Source organism: Apteryx mantelli, chromosome 3 (assembly GCF_036417845.1).
Source record: "Apteryx mantelli isolate bAptMan1 chromosome 3, bAptMan1.hap1, whole genome shotgun sequence".
In the NCBI taxonomy this organism is placed as follows: Eukaryota; Metazoa; Chordata; class Aves; order Apterygiformes; family Apterygidae; genus Apteryx; species Apteryx mantelli.
The window spans coordinates 113487661-113499826 of record NC_089980.1 but is presented as its reverse complement, the minus strand read 5'-3'; positions in this window follow the sequence as shown (position 1 = coordinate 113499826).

Genomic DNA, 12166 nt, shown 5'->3' with positions numbered 1-12166 from the left:
GACACAACCCTGGTTTGTCAAAAGTGAACATGGAGGGAAGAGGAGAAAGCAGACAGAGCAGGCACAAGTAGCAGAACACTTCAGCACTCTCCCAAGCAGAAAGACAGCTGATGACCGGCAGGTCACCTCAAGCCTAGACTTGAAAAGATACATGGCCCTTACACTATGTCAGGTACTTGTAACAGTTTTTTAAACCTGTTTAAAGATATGTTCCCTAATACAGCCTCCTCAAACGTTCATGGTTAAAATGCCTCAGAATACTGAAGCCGGAACATGTTCCATGTTATTTCCATTTGTAATGTTGAAGTTACAGACTCAATAAAAATAACATATTTTTCTGGTTTAAAATATTTGTCCAGTAGCAAGCCACAGATCTGTAACAGTAACTGGCACTCTGAATTTTTTTTCAGATAAATTTGGAGAAAATTAAATATATGTATTATCTCTATTTTTAAGCTTAACATAATGGCAGCTACATCAGAAAGTTCATACGTCTCTGGCCCAAGGTTTCATACATTATTCTCCAGATAACTGAACCAAATCCCATAGAAATGTTTTCAAATAAATATAACTATTTATTTAAATGCTTACTCACTGGACAGTTTGGGTTTTTTTCCCTCCAGAATTATTATCTACAGTGTGTTTGTGAAAGCAACACCTTTGCTCCAAGTGGTTTTTGTAGTGCTTGCAAACTCTTCAGAAATACAATCAAATGAGAACACAACTAAAATAACATGTTACTTCACCTGACACCAGAGTAGCACTGCCCAAAAATAAAAGTAAAAGTTAGATCTATTATGGCTCGAACACTATCAGTGTCACACTGATAACTGACTACCATCCTTCATCCTTGTGTTTTTCTACCACCTCAAGCATAGGATAGATATTTCCTATTCAAGCTCCAGCCCTGATCTAACAGCTCACATTCAGTTTCAAAATTGTAACTCTCACCTGCATTTGTCCCAGGAGGCCAGCCTCTATTGTACACTTACGTAATTATGTTACATTTTCTAACCACATTTTCACCTTGTCCCATGCCAAATCTCACGTAAAATTAATTCTCACTGAGTATCTGCAAGGACTTTCATTGTTCTCCTTCAAATCACTTGTTGAAACTTTGATTTACAGCTAAGATCGCTGTCAGTCATGCTGACCGATATCTCGTTGTCTTTTTATGCTCACCCATTTCAAGCATCCATCCTCTGGTCCCATACATAGATTGCAGACTGCTTAGGGGCTTTTTGTTCTGTGTTTGTATATTACCTGATACACAGATTATGATTAGCATTCCTATGCGCAATGGTAATATAAATCATAAAAAATAATAAAACTGTTATCTAATTGCCATATGGTCAAGAGCTCAATTTTTTGAGGAACTTCAAGAAGACAGGCATTCTTAGGAGAATTGTATTTTATAACGCCATACTGAAGCTGTACATCAGTATCCACCCAGAAAGAAGAATGCCATCCAGTAAATCGGTAATTCAAATAATCCTTAAAGCATCTAAGAGTCTTTTAAAGTAATCATTTGACTGAAGCCAGGCAAACCTGTATAATATGTGAAAAAACTGATTAAGATAGCAAGACAGAAAAAATAAGCAAGAGGGTGGAGATTGCTTTAAAATAATCTTTTGTTAATACAGAGCTACACCAAATGTATCTGAACCACAAGGGTTATTAGCACATTTATACAGAATGACTTGCAACATGAAGAGCTCATTTAATGCATTGTTGTTTACAGTGTTTAAAATTTCATGAACTCTCTGTATAAGTCCACTTACTGAGATTCACGCTAAGTATTCTTCCCTGAAAACAGTGGCACACCTGCATAAATGAAAATTGTGTATAAATTGGAGCAAAGTGGCAGAAAAGGTATATTGGAATGGTATGCAGAACTGTTATTGAACAATAATCACGTCTAAACCTGCACTGAAGAATATATTGATTAAATAACTATGGAGGTTTTTTAAAGTAATTTATTAGATAACATTAATCTATATAAGACAGTGGTACATAACAGGAACGGGATGTATCACAATGCTTACTTCCCATGAGTCCTAGTTTGCATATATGTTATACAGTGTATTCTTCAGAAATAATAGATTTCTTGTTTTTTGAAATGCAACACTAAGTATAAAGCATTCTTCACAGAAAGCATAAAGCTAAAATAATATTCGAGGACAGAATTGGAAAAGAATGTCAATGTGAAAAATTATGTTTTTTCTCTTCTATTTATCATGGTGGCATTTGGGCATCCCACACTTGGACCAGAAAACAGTTGTGCTTGGAACTGTGCAAACTTAAATCAAAAGAGAAGAAAGCATTGCTGATCCTATAACCCCAGCTTCATCAGAACTTGATTTTGATTTTATAACACATAGGTATGCTGAACTTTGCAGTCAGCTCAGAATGCGAAGCATAGATGAGCTTTGTAGTCAGGTGCAATTTTTTACGCTTCTTTACTTTATTCAGGCTATAATAAGAAAGATCTGATTATATATATAAGTGCTTCTAAAAGGTTTAGATAAAAGCACCTCTCATGTAATTCATGATACTTTCTACAACAAGATGAAGATGAAAGAAGTTTGCTTCTCAAAATTGGGACAGAATATCAAGAAAACAATTGCTTTCATGTATATTTGGTTCTATATGCAACCTGAACAATTTTTCAATTTTAAAGGTCATTAAAATCTGGAAAATCTCTGATGTGTTCAAAATGCCAGAGTAAGGTAACATTATTTATTTGTAACGTTACATTACAAAAACATCCAGCTGTGGTGGACCTTTAATTGTGAGATGACACAAAAAAAACCATTAAAAAAATAAAGGCATGGCAGCAACCTCAGGTTATTACTGCCTGTAGACACTAAACTTGTCAAATATAACTAAAACTACAGTTTGCATGATGGCAAAAAAATTTAAAATAAGAAGAGTGAAAACCCATGAGGTAAATTAGTCATTGTGTTAGACTGAAAAGTCCTCCAGAAATTTCAGCAGGAATGCTATTTGCTAAAACATCTGCTGAAATAAGAGGTTTCATCTCCTTGGAGCTTTGGTTACTGTATGCCTGAATGACTCCAGGAAAACAAGATTCTGCGTTTAACTATCTTTGAAAGCAGGAAGCATGTAAGAAAGTTATTTTGATTACCACTCAATAAAAATTAATATCCAGTTTTGTTGATTTTCTTTCATATTCTTATTACTCTGAGGGCAAATACTGCTCAATCTTATGTATCAAATGTCTTCTTTTTCTTCTCTGTTTAAATTTTATTTTCAGTTTAGCCACATAGAGGAATTGACACTAATTTCAGTAAATAACTTACAACCAATAAAATAGTGACTTTCAAGAATTTAGCATGGCAAAACTTTGAAACCATAATCCTCTGCAGCTGTCATAACCTGAATCAGAAAAATCACAATATAGATGTGTACATCCACACTGAATTTATGGCATGTTTATCATTATTATTTCACACATTTAGCATAGTAAACTGTGCATAGTTGTATGTTCCCCTCTTGTATGTGATCAGGAAAAACTATAAACTTGAGCTTGTGATATTACACAACATTTTAATGGCCATATTAATGGAGTTATGTTTAGGGCATTTACTGAACTCAGTACAATCTGTCTATTTAATTACTCACCAATTACTGGAAAAGATGTGGTAAAGAAAGAGTATCAAAGATAAAAGGAGAATGCAAGATTACTCTAAAATTTTACAAGTTCCAATACACAAATGTTATTGCTCCTGAGATACTGTATTCCAAAAGCAGTGTTTGTGATGCATGATGCTGCAATACTCCTTAAGGGTTAGGAGATCTGTAATTATTTTTCTGGTCAAATCAACCAGTCAAGTCTGCAAACAGCAAATCTTTCTTTCTTGCTGCTGGTCTCCCTCGTCACCTTGTGTTGGCACATTTCCCTTTCCCTTCCTAGCCAGCAGCTATTTGAATAGCATACCAAGTACCAGTGAAGATTGTCTTAAACTTTTCCTACAGTGTTTCTCATTTTTCTTTTGTTGGTCAGACAAGTTAAATTGCAAAATTGTAATAAACAATTTCCAAGTTTAGTTTCATAGACATCTGTCATTAACTTTAGGGCCTGTTCAGTAAAACACCATTCAAAGCTATCTAATAAACTATACTCCTGCAGAGGATTGTTAATATGTTTCATTTTTTACACTATGAGAGCTTAAAGAATGTAAGTAAATTTCTTACTCAAAATATTGTCTTGAGCAGATGTTATCTTCTGTAGTACATGCATGTGTATTAAAATGGTCATTCAATACACATTTTCTTTCTCATAGTAGAAATTTCAGCAGACAATGTTTTCTATCAGCCAAAAAGTACAACTTTGTTTTAATTACAAACAAAAGGAGTTTTAAAAACAAGTATTTATTTAAACTATAAAGTGAAGAAGAGAGACTATATTTAATTTATTCCTTTTTAAAATAAATTGCTTTTAACCCACTACAGAAGCCTCTGAATCACCTAGTTCATGTATTTTATTTAATAATTCTATTTCTATGACTGTGTTGGTTTCAGCTATTTATAAACACCTGTCATTGAAATGTAATAACAGGTTTTTTATATAAGACAGTCCCCAAATAAACAGCTATAAATAGCTTTAAATAGCTACGTGTAAAAAACACATGGACAAAATGAATGGCATACATAATTCCAGTGATCAAGGTGTTTTTATCACTATTCATAGTAAAAATAAAAATGGAAGAATTCATAGTCCATGCAATGTTGAACAAAATGTTTCCACAGTCAAGATGGGAGAATAATTGAAAAAGAAATCAAGTACTAACAGTGTGATTAGCTCTAACACAGTATTCAAGACAAACGCATTCTTTCTTCACGCTTTGTGGGCCTAATTGGAGATAAAGAGGGAAGGATTAAAATGTCAGTTCTGTTAACCTGGCCAAAATTCTTCCTTTGCAGCAGATCATGAAACTCACGGATATATTCCAATCATCAGCTGGGATGGCTCCCAAGGAATCAGAAATAACTTTGCAACAGCCCGCAGGTGCACTCTGTACCTCCAGGCTGGCTTCATTCCACTAACAAACAGGAGTTTGTGTCACACTTCTCCCTGGTAAGAAACCCAATTGAAACTGTGGTAGCAGTGGCATTTTGACAAGTTATTTCTCTGGGGCACCTGAAAAGGCAATTTTTGCCTTATGAATGTATTATGGCATCTTTTCCAAAATGAAGTCTTTAGGGCTGGTTGAGAATGCCTCCAGCGTACACCCACTGTGCTCCCTTAGGTGCCATGGTCCTCAGCAGGGGGAGAAGGCAGGCGCAGGAGAGCAAAACTCTTCTCACCAAGAAAGCTGTCTCTGATGGCTCCCTCTTTGCACATGGATAAATAGAAACAGAATGGTTGGATCACTTATAGCTACACACTTAAGCAAAATTATCCAGGTAACAAAGTTGAAGAACAAGCCTTTAAGAATTATGTGAACAATACTGGTTAATTTAACATTTTGGATAAACCAAAGCTATGTTTTCTCTATGATTAAGCTGTTCAGTGAGTACAAGCTGAACTAACCAGCATTTCACTTTAAATATACATTTCTCAACTGACCTATCAATATCAAAGAATTTTGTGAATGGTTTTATTAAACCTCTCATGAAAGTACTGCTTCCATTTTTTGGTTACTGTTCCATCACTGATTTACATCTCTTGTAGCCATTAATCAAAATAATCTGTGTAGTTTTTAATACTGCAAGGATATTTTAATTCATAATCACCAAAATCTCACCTTCCTTGCACCTTTTGCTGTAAGACACTAACACCATCATGTATCAAATACCTGTTGTGACATTTACACAAATCTGCATTAACTATTGCTTTCATTTGTCCTTCACTTCCCTGCACTTCATAGATTTATAAGGAAAGATGTGTTAGGGAGCACAGAAAGGCTCTGGCACATTTATTTCTCTTTGGCTTATGTCAGGATTGGATAGCCAGGAACCAGCGATAAGCATTAGAAGGACTATGGCTGAAAACAATATTTTTGAAAGTAGAAGATTAAAAACTTCAGCTGAAGATGTGAAGCCTTTGAATGGTTGTGAGAAATCTGACCATACAACCCCTACTAGTACTTTTTTTTATTTTGTTCCTTCTGAAGTTATGCTCCTCAGTCCATCCTCCCATGCACAGTCACACAAAAAACTTACTCCAGTCCAAAGATGCAGTAAATCCCATGGCTAAAAACCCCAATATACAGCTGTGAGCAAGTGATAAAGCTACCTGCTGGCTCAGCCATAAAGGCATGTGGGAGTGGGGTTTTTCCCTCCTCTGGAAGAATGTGATAGGGTTGTGATTGCCACCTGTGGAGTTTTATCCCATAGAGCAAAATGGTCATGTTGTAGTGCAACAATTCATCAGAATGTCATCATTCTTTATTGGTATATTTATATATATTTATGTGTAATGACACCTCAAAACTGCATGGCAACATTCCTTTGAAATATGACGATGTCAGGAAGCCTGATGCTGCTCTAGTTTGCTCCTTTTGAACTGAAAGCCCAGTCCTGCAAAAGTTCCATGTGAAAAATTGGTAGTACAAAGCAAGAGTTTTGTCAAAAAATGCCAATTCACTGAAATAAAAATATTTTGTTTAAACTTCTTGGTTTCAGCAATGCATAACACAAATATAGGCAGGCTCTTTCTCAGAACTCTATCTGATCTCTTTGTATACATATTCCATATAACCTGGAAGGCAACTTGGACCTTCTGCTAGTCCTACAGCCTTGTATTGTCTTGAATGCTTTGATTGGTTCCGGAAGATTTTAGATGCTGATAAGCTTCTCCAAAACAGTTGCTTATAATATATGTCCATTTACTGATTTCAGTGAACTTCATGTGAAAGCCTATTGCACTGCTGGATTTTTAAAAGCTTTAAAAGTGCTCCTCACTCTATTCTCAGTTAAGCCAAAGGGGCACTTCACCAAAGACAAAAAAGTCAGGCTAGTGCTAAGTATCTTTAAATACCATCCTATACTCTTCTAGAGAGATGGTTAGTAACTGTCAGTCATGACCATGCAAGGATAAAGATTTTATAGACTGGAACCTATATAAATATAAATAATCTGCTGGATTTCATGCAGCACAACTGCATATAAAAGCATACATAGGCCCCGGAGAGAGCAATACTCATCATTTGGCAAGGTACCTTATACAAATACATTAATTCTTACACTGTGAACTGGAGGTTGCTTAGCGACAGGCAAACACAAGATAAAGTAAACTGGTATATTATATTTGGGTCTTCAGAAAGGCTAATTTTACAAAGCTCAGGAAAATTTGAACACAGATAAATAGAACTATTTACAGTGTTCCAGATGAGGGTCTCACCCTCTGTGCACTCTACACTGGACCTAATATTCACCTTTCTCTACTGGAACTACTTTACCAGATACATACTTGGGTTACCTGCCCTTTTCACAGAGTATTCCTATTGTCATACCCTGACTGATCCAGATCATTCTCCTTTGTTGTCATTTCCAACTGATGAGTCCTCAGCACGTGGCAGAAATTCTTATTAGTCCCTAAATGCATGACCTGGCACTTTTCATTATTAAATGTAATCCTATTCTATTACTGCAGTCCTTGAGGTCGTCCAATTTCTTTTTTGTATTGATAATACTTCCCAAATTTTGTCATCAGCAAATTTCATTACCACATTCCTACTATTTCTGCCAAGGTCATTAATTAAACTGTTATATGAGATCACTTCCAAGACCAATCCTTGAGGAATGCTTGCTCTACAGGCAATCTCTTTCCATCAGAATTCTTTCAACCAACTTGTTGGTATGTTCTCTTTAGCTAATTCTCTTCTTAGCTCCTGTATTTCTATCCATTTTTACCATTCTTCATTTTAACTAATATCTTCCTACATGGTGCTGTATTGAATGCTCGAATAAGGATCAGATAAAATGCATTGAATTTCCACTACATAAAAATCATTTAAGAGTGATAAAGAGTTTCACATTGGCATGGCTCATATTCTGGAGTCTTAAACTGGTTAGCTGGCAAACCCAGTATGATTTATGTTCAATATAACAAGTACTAGGATAGTAGGGAAATTTCGGAAGAATAGAAATGTGATCATCTCAGGTATTATCTCTAAAGAAATAAATGTTATGGACATATGAGTTATTAGGTTGGCATCAAATCCAATCAAAATTGTGCAGAAAGTCAGAAATGTTGATAAGAAGTTTCTCCAAAAACTTGAAATAGGACTATAATTAATGTCAGTAATTGTGATTTTATGGGGGACAGATCTCATCAAATAAGGTTGATTTCCTTCTTTCATAAGACTGATAAATGGAATTATATAGATGTAATATACAGACTTGGAAAGCATTTGATGTGTACTACATTCCACTATGATTAATAAATGAGCCTCACACAATATCAGTAAAGTGCATGGTAAATAGGTTAAAAGCTAACATGGAGAATGTATACACTGAATTTTAGATTGACCTTGGAGTCTCCTGAAAGGATGTGAGTGCCCTCTCTGCTCTGTATAATACATTCTAGCTCCCAGAAGAGCCACCCAGGTTAAGGGGTGGTGCTTTTCTTATATTTTATAGAGTGGAGTCCTTCTTGTAATCAGTCTAGGGACTACTTCTGTGTTTGTCCCTATTAATGGGGAAAAGAGACATGAAGTAGTGTGCAAAGATGCCAGAAACCATTGGTATTTGGGAACTTCTAATACTCAAAGCTTGCATATGCAAGTGAGCTCAAAATACCCTTTGAAAATGGATGAAGCTGTGAAGCAAACAGATTCATCCTGGAAATTCAAAAGAGTTTCTGAAGTGGGGCTGGACCATTCTTGTGATCAAGCTAAAAGACTGACAGTAGGAAGGTTGAGGACTTGAACCTGAGAGGAATCTTGTAAGGATTCAGTTTTTGATACCGCTTTACTGAAACACCTTCAAGAACTGTGGTCAAGGAAAAGTCTTCCATTGACTGGGAGTGTTTCTCATATAACCCCAAAGGAACTGGTTCAAGGGCTGATGTTATTCAACATTTTCATCAGTGAGCTAGTTAAAAAAATATTGCAGGTGACTGTACAGTTAGCAGAGATAAAAATAATGATGAGGAAAAAGCAGTCATACAGCACAATCTGTCTCACTTGCTAAATTGGGCTATTTAAATAGAATATAATTTAGTACAGCAAAATGCAAAATCATATTTGTAGAAACCAAGAACCAACAAGCATGACAGACTGTATCCTGGAAAGCAGTGATTAAAAATCATCTAAGAATCACAGTAGACTAGTAACTAAATATAAACTCTTGGTGCATTGCAATCACACTGCTGTATACAGTACTAGTGAAAGTAATACAAGAAGACTGCATCCAGATTTGGGGTCTATTTCTAGAAAAAGTTGTTGAAAATTCAACAGTACAGAAAAGAACACAGAATAATTTGAGAGTTGTAGAAAATGCTTTTCAGTGAGAGATGAAATAGCTCTATTCAGTTTTATCAAAAGATGAAGTGACAATCTGATTACAGAATATAAGTGCATTTTCAGGGAGAAAACACCAGGTACTAACGAGCCCTTTAATCTAGCAGAAGAAAGCAAAGTGGGAATCAGCAGCTTGAAGTTGAATCCGCACAAATTCATATGAAAGATACGGCACAAAATTTCAGTGATGAGAATATGTAACCATTAGGTTTTCCTATTACTGGCAAAAATATTCAATTAAAGATTTGATCCATTTGTGAAAGATGTGCCTTAGAAAAACAGGGTGAAATGCAATGACCTGTTATGAGTGACTAGACGATCTAGTAATTCTGGCCTTAAATTGATAAATACCAAACAAATGACAAGCTATTCTCTCCATCATCCATGAAGCATTCTATATATTTCTCAGACTTTACCAAAGAAGACTTTGTAAATATTTTTTGTGTTTAAGAAATATTATTAGTATCACTTTCATCTTTCTCCTGCAGCAAAATAAATCCTCTAATATCAGGAGTACAACTGTGCAAACATCTAAAGGAGAGTGAAATGATCACTAATACATTTTAGAAATGCAATAATTACATATAAATTGCTTTTTCACCCATAATATCACAAGTGCAAGGTCTGATATTTCAGGAGTGACATGATTGATAGAAAGTACGGTACACATTCCATTTCCTTTCCAGTGAACTGCCCTGCCAATGGTATACAGCTCCCATTTCTACACTGATGGATCACAAACTACTGAATCTTAATCCTGTCACTGGTACATTACAGAATATTGCTTGTCCTGGGCTTCAGGCCATATTGAAAGAAATTCAGCATTTGTGGTGGGAGCAGAAAGAATGAAATATTTCTCTAGCAAGATGTTTTTTTGCCTCCATTTCAAGAGAGAAAGCGCAACCTGAAACTAATCAGTAGCTTAGAATGTTGAAAGAAATCCCAGCAGAACTTTACAGGCAAAATGCAGTGGCACAAATATGTATTATATGAATCTAAATATTCCTACCACATCATCATCTCTGGTATATGCCAGGCATAAGAAAGCATGTGTTTAGGCATTAAAATAAAGCCAGTGGTGAGATTTGAAGTGCAGATGAAGTATAGAATTACTATCCACAGTAATATTTGTAATATGATGCAAAAAATTACATAGCGTATGTGATTTATGCCACATATGGGATTCAAACTCATATATAATTTATTTAGAAAACATGTGACAGAATGCAACTATACCTTCCACTTCAGGAATAAAAATCGTTGAATTTAAATAAAATACTACTCACAAAGACTACTTTTCAATACAAAATCAACTTACAATTCAGAAAAAGTAGATTTATTTGCACAAGGACTATAAGGTTATTAATTACTTATTGTAGTAGTACTTAAACAAAACAGTAGAAACACTGGTAATGTTAAGAAATTTTAGGACAAAAAAGTTGAAATACATTTCATTTCAAATGTGTGTTTGCAAACCAGTTTCATATCCTTCAAAATGAGAGAGATAAAAGAAATATTCATTTTTTTCATGTCTTGCAATGTGGAGCCAAATGCTTATCAGGAGATAAGCATAAGTCCAGCCAAGCCATACTGATTCAGAGCAGTGCAAAGAAGTGTCCGCAACTAGCCAAGGAGCCTAAGCTAAAGCAAGATTGCTTCCTAAAAACTAAACCACTGACCTCTGTCCAGACGCATAGGGATGTGCCAGAAGCAAGGGTCAGATACAGCAAAGATGGAACCAGCACTGCAGAGATACTGTCCAGAAATGCAAATCTCTTGCCTTGTCTTACCTTCCTCCTTTCTCTCTCTTTTCTTTTCTTTCCTTTTTTTTTTTTTTTTTGGTAGGAGGAGAGGAAACAAGGACTCCACCACTGATTATACTCCCATCATGCACAAAATGAGAAATCTTCTTAGAAAAGTCACTCTAACACTTTTAAGAAAAAAATAAGATTATTTTTAAAAATAATCAACCACGCAGCCATGATTCTGCTGCAAGAGTATTCAGTGAGGTCCTTAGAGGTTCCCCTCATAGACAAGCAATGGGATCCACCCCTAAGTATGAAGTTAGAAGAAAGGAGGACAGGCGAATTTAACACAAAGGATTGCCTTCCTAATCTCCCAAAATCCTTAGGTCAGCCATCAACACAGGATAGATAATGTTTGGAAGCAAACAACATCAACAGTTAGTTTGCAAAGTCACTCCAAGAAGCTGGAACTAGTTGTGGAAAGCACTTCTCAATGGTTAGAGGTCTTCAGGACTCATGTTCAGCAAAAAATTTATATAAACTATTAATACTTCACAAAAGAGTGTATGTGCCTTGAGCATGTGTTGGAATAGATTAAAAGACTTTATGGCATTGCAGAAGCTTATTGATGTACTTTATGTTTCTCATGAAAATTCCCCTTTAATTAAATGCTTTATAATGGATAAATGAAAGACTGTTTGTCTCTTTTTCCAAAATTAATGTTTTGGTTTTTCTGACAGGTTCACATGCACAAAGATTAGCGAGCAAAAATAGCAAACAGCATACATTAACAGTAAAAGTTACTTCTGGGGAAAAACAAAAATAAAAGGAGAGAGAGAGGGAGAGAGAAAGCAAAAGGGAAAACTCTCCCTGGTGGCCAACAGGGAAAAGGAGTGATGGGAGTCCCCAGGCAAGTGTCCTCCCCCAGCT